The following is an 11,578-nucleotide window of genomic DNA, read 5'->3' as shown; positions in this document are numbered from 1 at the left end:
TATATAAGTGCGGTCTACCTCTACCAAAAGCCCAGTTAGCTGTTTCCACGGCATCCCTGGAGCCATAAGCATCATTCCAGGCCTCCTCAGGCATTAAAGTTCATTTAGAAACATATTCATCCTCTACGTATGTTATAACTCTTGCTCTAGAGACCTGAAGTTTACTGGACATAAGCTGATGAAAGTCCTTATTATAGGATGTTCACAGCTGAACTCCTCAAATATGAAGGGATTCTACTCTGAGAGCTTGGTCTTTCGTTATGTAAACAAGGCTTATAGTTATACTGACACTTTTCTTAGTTCTGTATTTTAAAACCAATACTTACAGTTCTTCAGAGTTAATTTCAGGTTTTAGTACTCCAATGCTTTCTTTGTCCTCACTTTCATCCGAAAATGTATGGCTTTATTCTTTACTTGTACCTATAAATAAAAAGGCTTTTCTGTTAATCTTGTAGTCTGTGACACTCAGTCCGTATCAGTCCTGATCAAAGGTACGCCTGCGAACTTTAAAACCTTTTCTAGAGAATATTCACATATTATTGTGTCCCTCACTGTGATCTTTAACTAATTAATTACGTTCTTCTCGTACCTGCTTACAGTCCATTCTCTCTCTGTTCAGTTTATCTTACAGTCTGCATGAACCTCACTTGACCAGAGTGTCTGCCTTGCACACTTTACTCCCACTACTGGGTCCTTCTCTTTAATGGACAGTTCAGTTTTCCAGAAGTTCCTAATTTCCCTTTGAGCGATCCTTTCTGAGAAATACCACCCCTTTTAACTCAGCCATTGCCACCTACCAATAGTAGGGCTTTGGGGATTCTTTTTTAAGCCATACCTTTGTTGCATTAAAGTCTGTAGGTTTTAATAGCAGAGCCATTAAAAAGTCCAAGAGTGAAAGCTGTAAGAGTAATATACAGAATCTTAACTTGGCTATTAAAGGAGAATGGTTTCTAAACATAAGAAGTATTGTCAGTGAGACACTGCCTGGGGCCCTGGAAACACTCCAGCCTACAGTATAGGAGTTTTGTCAGGGTGGCAGCAGGGTGTGTGCAATTACATCTCTCCTATGGTTCAGCTTAGATGGTTGCTGTGGCTCAGTGCAGCTGGCCAGCAGTGCCAGAGCCAAATGCCACGGGCACGAGGTCACAGACCACAGTGATTAGGCAGTCACCTGATGTGAGGATGTGGTAAAGACCTTTCAACCTCTTCAAGGCCACGGTGCATGTGCTGTTCAGCCCCCCTTAGCTCTACCTTTACCTGTCTTCTCCTCTCCCAGGAGAGTTTCTAAGATGCTTCCACAAAGTCTTTTTTTATGACTGAGTGATTAGAAGGTTACTTTCACCTGCTCTGATTAGATCTGGTTCAGCAAGGCTAAAGCAGCCTCTTAAACCACCGTCTGGCAGACTGGGAGAGGATCTCCCATTTGTCTGTCTGGGCTGACTTCAGACAATCCTCTCCTAGAAATCCAGCTGCTTTGATGAGGATTTGCAAGACTCAGGTCCCGAGTCCACTGTTTCTGGGTGGGTTAGGAATTGCTCAGCCTTGCTTTTGTGATCTGAACCGACTTGCTGTCTTGCATCCAAGAAACCCCTGGCCAAAAACGCTTTAGGAGTCTGCAGCTCCACACTGGAACAAGGCTGTAAAACTGGGGACTGAAGGCTCCAGACAGCCTGCCTGTTATTTTTGTGTCAGATTGGTTGCTTTGTGACATACCAGCTTAGCAAATGTATCTTGCAAGTTAAGATTGTGTTTCTCGTTAGCTTGTGAATGAACAGCAGCAGGAGTTCTGAACTGGGACAGAGTTTATGAGTTTCACTGAGATTTTGGAGTCTAATGATTGATAAAGACACCCCAGTTTTAGTCTCCTAGAAGTGTACACAGTACTTGCAAAAGCAAAAAGTAGTAAAACTAACATTTGTCTATAAAGGTTTGGTGACTCAATCTTATAAAGGAGGCAGACAAATTTAACCGAGAATTGCCATTTCTAAAATAATTTCCTTCCATAACTGTATTACAGGTTACTTTATTGGGAGATGCTGCTTACACAGAGATAAAAGCATGTAATTTCAAATTTCATATCAGGCTATTTAATTTCATAAGAAGCAAAGAAAAAAATTGAAATATACATAGAATAAGTTGTTTGTGTCAATGTGTAATGGCAAAATGCTGAAACCAATAAAGTCCCCTAAATAAACCGCCATGTATGAAACCCTGTGCTTAAAAGTCAATTGCTTTTTGATGAGCCTGGAAAAAATGTTGTTTTCTTCTCCAGCCCAAATACTGTCAAAAAGATATTCATATATGTGTGCTGTCTGACTGTTTGGGAGGAAGATTGCTACAAGCCTTGCTTATCTGGGTATTTGTGATATATGTGTTATGACATCACCCCAAAATGTATTGCTGGCAGTAATGGAAGTTTGTAGAAAGTATGAAAGTTCCTGTTTATATTGTCTAAATTTTTCTGATTTATCCACTATACTTAGGGATTCTTTTGTCTAGAAGCCTTGGTGGTGTTTTATGTGTATGCTATCACTGAAGATGTAATGATGAGTATTGCTAATGGACAGAGTAAGGGAAGTGCCAGTAATATTTAGAATATATTTACAATATCGGACAACTTGCAGGTTATCTATTCACTACTAACCTACGTAATATCCAAGCTTTAAATCAGAAGAGGGCAGTAAAGGAAAATTACATGGGAGATGAAACAATGGGGAAAATATTATTCCCTAAGGAAAAACAGCAGAGTGAGAAAAAAACCCAAACCCACATGCCTGATTTCATCTGGTCTAGGAGTGTTTACTCTTCCCAAGACTTGAAATAATAAAAGAATGCTTTAACCTTACAAATTATCATCCCAGGAATAAGAAGTGGACTGTCAGCAAAATGAAGCTTATAAGTACACAGAGAAAGAGGTGGGGAGGGAGAAAGATGCATCCAATATATAATATTAATTCAGAGGTGGGTAGAAATGTGTCTCTTGTAACTGAGGGTGGTAAAGGTTAAGCCAAGGCAAGATGTTGTACTTCTATGGACATCAATCGCTCTGTGAGTGCACTTTCTCAAATATCTTGTACCTTCCAGGAAAATGAATTAACAATTTCATGGCATGGTTTGAGATGACAGTGTTGTCTTGGCTGGGGACTTTATTGGGCTTGCATGGCCAAGTTTTGGTAATGGGGGTGCTTCAAGGGTGGCTTCTGTGAGAAGCTGCCCCATGTCTGACAGAACCAATGCCAGGCAGCTCCAGGATGCACCCGCCACTGGCCAAGGCTGAGGCAATCAGGAATGACAGGAACCCCTCTGTGATAACATATTTAAGAAAGAAAAAAGAAAGTTATTGTGCAGATGTAACTGGGGCCACAGAAGAGCAGAGTGAGAACGTGTGAGAGGAACAACTCTGCAGACACCAAGGTCAGTGGAGGAGAAGGGGAGAAGGTGTTCCAGACACTGGAGCTGAGACTCCTCTGCAGCCCATGGTGAAGACCATGTGAGGCAACTGTGCCCCTGCAGCCCGTGGAGGTCCACGGGAGTGCAGAGATCCACCTGCAACCTGTGGAAGAGACCCACAGCAGAGCAGGTGGACACCTGAAAGAGAGCTGTGACCTCCTGGAAATGTGTGCTGGAGCAGGGTCCTGGCAGGGACCTGCAGCCCGTGGAGAGAGGAGCCCCCACTGGAGCAGGTTTCCTGGTAGGACTTGTTGCCCTGTGGGGGACCCACACTGGAGCAGCCTGTACCTGGAGCATTACACTCCGTGGAAGCATGACCCACATTGCAGCAGGTCGTGGAGAACTGTTGCCCATGGGATGGACTTATGCTGGAGAAGTTTGTGGAGGACTGTCTCCCGTGGGAGCAACCCCAATGCTGGAGCAGGAGAAGGACTCCTTTCCCTGAGCAGCAGCAGGAGCAACATGTGATGAACTGACCATAACCTCCATTCCCCAGCTCCCTGTGCTGCTGGGTGGGGAGGAGGTAGAGCTGGCAAGGAGGGGGGTGGAAGGTGTTTTAACGATTTGGTTTTACTTCTCATCCTGCTCTGATTTTGTTGGTAATAAATTCAATTAATATCCCCACCTTGAGTTGGTTTTTCCTGTGATGGCGTTTGGTGAGGGATCTATCCAGGTCCTTATCTCAAACCACGCACCTTTCATTATATTTTCTCTCCCCTGTCCATTTGCAGAGGGGAGTGATGGAGTGGCTTTGGTCAGTGCCTGGCATCCAGCCAAGGTCAACCCACCACAGCCTTTTTGGTGCCAAAACCTGGGGTCATGAGGAATTCGAGATACAGGTAGCGACTGGGAGAGGTATTGGGCAAAACATGGACTGAACAATGTTATAGAATGAAATGATTGTGGGGAATTTTTGTTGTAGTTGTTGTTTAAATTGTCTGTTTTTGTTTGTTGTCCTGATGATGTTATTTTGATTTCTTGTGTGGGGAATTTTTTTCTTGTTTTTTCATTAGTTTTGTTGATGTAAATGAAGGTTGATGGATGAATGTGGATTTTAATGATAATTCTTAAATATGTCATTCACAGAGGCAAGGAGTGGAAGTACTGCAAGGGGACACCATGGTCACCCACCAGAGATACCCAGACCCCTTGTGATACAGTGATTTGATTACCTAGTTTCACCTGGATGGGGGTGCTGGCTGGGAACCATACCCATCACCTACCAGTCCAAAGAGACAAAAGGCATTGTTTCCCTGGGATACATACTCATATGAAACTAAATCCTGTGAAAAATAATGTGCTTAAAGCACTGTGAATATTTCAATAGCAACTGATTCAAATTCTAAAACAGTTGGTAATTTCTTTTGAAAAATTAAATTGCAATCTAGACAAGAGACTTAGTTGCTAAGTTGCAAATCATATTAAGAGATAATTTTAACAAAACTAAAATGATAATCATGATTATTATTATTATTAAAATGGCACTGCTGCTTCATAAGCCCTCATAAATGCAGTGCTGTTTGGTTTATAAAACCTCCATGTAGTTCCCTGCATTCCAACTAAGAATCATTTGAAACAGAAAGAGAAAGATTTTAACAAGAGCAGTTCTGTAACTGAAGTTCCACTATTTGCCTCTGGAGTGTACAACAAATACCAGGTTGGTTGGTTTTGTTGCGGTGTTTTTGTTTTTCATTACTGTACTTCTTTCAGCAGCCTGGTGTTGTTCTGACCTTTGTACATCAGGAATTGCCCAGATGTCATCCTGCCAGGACACAGGAGAGGTTTGTTCGTCTGCTGGAAAGGGGAAATTTCTCTGATGAGTCTGAGGCAGGACCTGAGCTTGGGGACTCAGGTTTGTGGATCTCAGGTTTCTCCTGAAAGGAAAAAAATCTTGTTTAAAGAAATGGAGGCTTTATTCAGGTAACATCTCATTCACATCCTGGCTGCCCTGGCTGTATGGCTCCTTAGTTTAATCTCTGATCTTTACCACCAGGAGATCAAGTTTACTCCTATCTCTGAGTTTGTAGACCCATATTAGATTGTTAAATGCCACGTTTTAGCTCTGGGAAGAAGCTGAAGGACCAAACCTTTTCCAGCATAGCTTCCCTCCCTGTGACACACAAATCCTTCTGGAAGCACAGCTACTGCTGCCGTGGCAATAGTTATTGCTTGTCTCTTATTGCTTTTGTCATGCAAGTGTTAGAAAACGGAACTAAAGATTATAGAACAGCTATTGACTGCACTCAACAAGTGTGCAGGGTTAGGGAAAGAGCGAGGTTCAACCTGACCCTGCACGCTCTCATTGCCATCTAAGGACACCAATACCGCTGTATTTTCCCCTAAAATGGCTGGTAGCTTTGGGCCTGTACTATATAGGAGCTTTTAAAGACATGGCTCCTGCTATCCCTGAATTTTCTATTTAGTGAGCACCACTGGAGCATCACTAGAAGCATCCTGGTAATTGGCACTTTTAGGTACCCTAATTGCCTTTAGGAGTTATGGATTAACTTGCCAGCTTATTCTTACACCACATTACTAAATCACACACTCAGTGAGAGGCTCCAGTATGTCTCTCTAGGTTTAAAAAAGCAATAGTCCAGTTTAAAGTCTAGGGAACAAACATTTCACTATTTATTTTTGCTGCCTAAGCAATTATTTGTGCTGTATGAAGTGATATATGCTGCTCCTGAGAATAGTTGCCCATATACACTTGTTAGTGCTGCAAGGGGCAAGCAGTGATGAATCTGACTGTAAAAGACCCATCAAAATAATTTTCCGTAACACAAGTCTTCTGATGGAAATTTCAATTTTCTTTTCTGAAAAGAATTTCTTCCATGTATCACTAAACTGAATGTGCTCGAGCTTGTATTGTGTGGTGCTGAATGTTTAAACTAAATATTGAGTGTAATCCATTTTATTTTGTAAGTTGCAATTTGCTGCTTAAAGATGAGTTGTTGTAACTCATCTGAATAATGGTTTTGTTCTTAAGTGAGCCAACAGCACTGCTGTCCCAAAGCACCAAATTAAGAAGCAGGAGAGCATGTAGGAGTTTAATTTGTAAGCTTATGAGGGGGCACAAAACCAGCTCATCTGTTAGGAACACACAGATGAAAGACAAAACTGGTGGATCTAATAATCGTGTTCAAGAGTAAAATGTTTGGGGACTGTAATATCTGGAAAATTACAGCAATCTCTCTAGGTTTCCATGAGACCAAAGCTGTCTTGGAAAAAGAAAAGATTTCCTAATTTTTACTGTATATTCTACAAAAGGGAAAAGATATTGCAATTATGATTAACAAACCTTTAGAGTGAACTAGCAAGTTAGGTTAATTTTCCTTTTTCAGATAGTAATGATTATTTCAATACTTATTAGCTGAATAGAAGCTAGTCACAAAAGTGTAAAAAGACATTAAAGCAAAAAAAAATAATTTCTGTAACTAAGGTTAATTTGGCAAAAAGTGCTGAGCTAAGTGTACTAGATTTTTATTAGATTCAGTTATCATGTTATACTTGAAATTCCTCCTTTTATGAAGATTATTCTCCCACATGTAGGAGTGTGGCCTCTCATGTATGGCTCCAACCTTTTGGTCTGTTGCCAAAGCTTCATGTTTTGTTGCAAAGTCTGGTTTAATGGTAGAATGCCTTGGGGTTATCTTGGCCTCCAAACTTTTTCTGATCTTCTTTTTGAAAAGTAGTTTTGAAATATTGTACTGTGTTTGTTCCTTTCTTAGAACAAGGCCGTGTTAATTTTTTCTTTCATAATTGCAAAGTGTGAACAAACCTTTACAGAGGTGATTGGTGTCCTGTATGTCCTTAATCTTTCTACCAGGAGTCCAGGTCTACTGGTCACCTCTGGTCTTAGAGTGTCCTTCCAGCAGAGTGCACAGTGGCATGAGGAATTTCCTTGTCCATTGGAAAAGGAGCACATGACCTGCATGAGCCCACACTGCTGTCTCCCACATCTTCTCCCTTTCCTTTCCATGTTTCCTTTACCTTTTCCACTGGTAAACCCTAGTTTCTGTTCCCTAGCAATTCCTACTCAGCCCATCAGAAGAACACACACCTTCTGCCAGTTCTGCTGCCCATCATGAACTTGTTGTTTCCCCTTTTAAGAATGATCTGAAACACCATTTTTGAAGTAAATTTGTGATTTTGAAGTAAATTTTGCAGTAATTTTGTGACAGAAGTATCCCATGTTCCTATGTGTTATAAATCTTCCAGAAGAGATGAAGGGTTTTTAAATGTGGTGAAAGTCAAACATCTCTGAAGTTTGGGAGGCATCAAGGCTCTGCCTGCCCCCCAACCTCCAGCTGGCAGTGTCTCGCTGCAATGCAAGAAGTCTTCCAGATATAGAAATTGCTAATTGCTTCCTGGATTTTCAAAAAAGCTGTAACACTGGGAAATTCACTCATGTTGCTTTACAGCTCTGTCCAGCTGGCAGCACCTTCGCTTGAACCGCAACGACAGCAGGTAATTGTAACAGAACAGTCACTGTCAAAACAAGGAAGATATACTATGCTGCTGGATAATGAAATGGAACAACTCATGCAAGCAATAAAGAAAAAGCACTGCCGGAAAGATGGAAAGTCATATTCAGACCTTTAAAGACTATAAAAGCAATACAGTAAAAGAGTGAGCTGTTGAGTGTATCACTGCTCAACATCCCAGCACAACAGGAGAACTGCGTTCACCAGCATCTGTAGACTCGCTCTGCGTCGGGAATGCTTGCTGAGCAACTGTGGTGATCATTCCCAGCATCATTAGCACTTCCCGCATCAAGTCCCTTGGTGGAAACTCATCTATTCCAGCACACTGGCAGTTTCTGAGACCAGCACACGCCAAACAATTTAAAAAATGGTGTAGAAAACAACAACAAAATATATTGTCTGTAGGCTTCCGAAATCCTAACAGTTAAAAGAGTTTTTTCTGTTTGCTTTGCATTAGTGTTTTTCAATGTTTCTGTGCAGTTTGTCTCTTTTACTCTTTTCTCTCAGGTTATACTAATCTCTACCCTTTGTGGAATTATTTTGTTTTACTGGGCATAGTAATGTGTGCTAGAGAGGAACTCCATCAACTGATTATGCCTCACATGCAAGTCTGTTTTCTATTTTCTTGACACTGTCCTAGGGCTGGTTTATGTGAAAAAGTAAACAAGGAACATCCATCTATCTGCTGTACATGAATCATTATTTCGTATATAATGCTTCTATGGTTTTGTAATGGTGCCTAAACAGTACACTGAAGTCAGGGCTGGAAGGATGCTCAAGCCAGTCCCAAATTAACTCTCCCAGCTGCTGCCTGAACCTTGGTGGCAGCAGCTTGGGGCACAGTTGGGGCTGCCAAGCCCACCCGAGAAGCAGAGCCAGATCTGCACTGCTGCACTTACAGTAGCAATTGCAGCTCCATCAATCACCAACGGCAGTGGGGTTACACCTTGATCTTTCCAGTGCTTCTCCCTGCAGTGGGTTTGTCACCTAATTCAGAGCTCATTTATTAGCAGATATCTTTCTTTCTGGGAGTGTGTTTGCCATATGTTTATGTACACTTCCTTTTTCGAGGAACATGCAAAGACTAAATTCTTGTGTGTTCTAGAAATACTGCAGATAAAGTATAAGGATATATATACAAGGGGAGAAAGGGCTATCCTTTCACTTCATTCATTACTCTCAGTTTCTTTTCCCTCTGGTAAACCACAGTGTTTTTTTTCAAACTGTGCTATGCCAAGGACCTTCAAGTGGCAATAGACACATCCTTAGGATAACAGCATGACTGTGGCATTGAGGGAGGGAAGAGGTGAAGGCTGTCCAGTTCCTTGCCCTCCGAGCTGTCTTGTCCCTGCTCCCCTTGGAGTACCTATTTTTATTTCTGCCCCTGGGACTCAGAAGTAAAACCAAGGGCTGTGTGTCTCTTTTTTGCGGTTGCACATAACATTTCCAATAGGGTCCTCTTGTGGACTGGATTTTTATCTAAGATTTAGTGTCAGAGGCATTATATATTATATTATTTGCTATGCAATGTCAGTAATTTTTACTATTAATTGTTTTTTCTACTTCCTGGCATTCGGGAGTCAGAAAGTACCAGAAGAAGCAAAAAAGGGAGTAAAATCTCTTATTTTTCTGAGGGCAACAATCTAACTTTTAAGTAGAAGTTTATGCTATATATTTATTTTCTCCTATGTTCAACTCAGGCAGCCTACATTTATTATAGAGACAGTGTCATCACTAAAATCTTTACAGTTTTACCTTTGAGAAAATATAAGATTACCATACTACTCCTTGGGTGTTTTCTTTCCTTTACTGAGGGAACACTTTCCTGGCATTAATTACCTTGAAAAGCATTTATATAGATTTTAAATGTTGAAAACTATAGTGTTTATAATGTTTGCATATGATTAATTGCACTTCAGCAATGTGTATATAATGGGATACGAGCTATAGTCAGTAATATTTTACTATATTTTACTATTTGAAGTACATTTCCCAAAAAGAATTGCTTTCCGGATTTGTGTGTTGGTCTAATGAAGTGAACTGTCTCAAAGCATAGGACAAGGTCAAACAAAGCACCTTCAGCTGTGTCTGGAAGACAGCACTGGAGAAAATAATTTGTATTATTTGTATTATTTACTCTCCATTCTCCTTGGATGAGAGTGGATATGGAGTCTGTCCCTTACTCTTTTCATTCCATAGCCCCACTCCCTTTCTTCATACTGTCTCTTGTTGCTCCTTCTCTCCTGCTGACATGTTAAAGGGCTCTGTCGGGTGCAGTATGAAAGATGATACTTACATTTTTGTAGATATGTACAAATTGTAAATTGGGCAAAGGGTGATTTTACATGCCATCACTTGGAAGTTTTAGTCTGCTTCTGGTAGCTGTTTTCAGATAAGACAAGAATATGGTTTAAAGGCATGATTTTTCTTCTTCTTTCTCTGGAACTCCATATAATTCAATAAAGCTAGGAGTTTGTTTTATTTAGTGTCAAAAAGCGCTTTATTTTAAAATGAATCTACCTTAGACTTTGAGGAGTCTCCAATGGCAACTCCCTGGAGTGGAAGTACATGATGGAGAATGTTTGCAGAGTGTTGGGCCGGTAGCTGTGTGCCCTCAGCACTCACAGATTAAATGCCTACATGGCCTTTTGTTTGCTGCAGCGTTATTGATGTGGAATGTGGTGAAAAAACCTATCAGAAAAGTGCAGAGCAAAGGTTGCTAGAAAAATACCGCTTTCTTCTTGTGCAACTTGTGTGTTTGCTTTAAGATGCTTTTGAAAGTATCTTTTAATGAGAAGAAAAGACAACAATTAGATGAATAAGTCATCTGTCAGTCTGACAGTATGGACAGTAAAAAATTAATATAATTTAGACACGGGCTATAAATGCCTGGCAACAGTGAGTTTAGATTGACAGCGTGCTTTAATTTGCCTCCAGTCTTTAATTTGCAAGCTCCTTCTACATCATATCTGAGACTGACACCATGTAACCTTTCTCATGGTTGCAACAGCCAATATTCTTCTGTTAAAATCAAGAATTCCTGGGAAAAAAAAAAAAAAAGGAGAAAAGAAAGCTTTGGAGTGCACGGGAGTTTCTACCTGTCAAAAAGACTGTGTGCAAAGCATTTAACGCACAGGAAAAGAATGTCACAAATCAGTCTCCTCGTCCGCACTGCTGGAGCAGCCGGCTCATCACTGAGCTGTGGGAACGGGGGAAGGAAGAGGGGATAGGCATTATGAGCAGGCTGCAGCAGCACCATGTGCTGCTTTGTTCATGTGCTTGCCAAACTGATACAGATTTTTTCACCTGCTTCATGCACCTCAAGTGAAGAACAGAAGTTTATGCCCTTCCCAGGTCTGCAGCCTGGTGTGGCTTTCTCGTGAGTGCAGAAGTGTCAGGCACTGCGGGTGTTCTCTCTTCAAGATGCAAGTCACAAACCATGAAGTGTTTTCCCTACCTTCCACAGGGCACCAGGAACTGACATTCTGGAATGAGTCTACGTTCAAGAATGCACTTTTCCAGTCGAACTGCTAAACGAATATGCTCCGGCTGACGCACCCTCCAGGTTCGCATGCAAAGCATGACTGATTATTTCAGACAGGGAAAATTAAAAAAGCAATCAGAAAGAAGAAGGAATTAAA

Source organism: Corapipo altera, unplaced genomic scaffold (assembly GCF_003945725.1).
Source record: "Corapipo altera isolate COAL_440 unplaced genomic scaffold, ASM394572v1 0, whole genome shotgun sequence".
Taxonomy (NCBI): Eukaryota; Metazoa; Chordata; class Aves; order Passeriformes; family Pipridae; genus Corapipo; species Corapipo altera.
The sequence above is the reverse complement of the archived record's forward strand: the minus strand, read 5'-3'. Positions refer to the sequence as shown.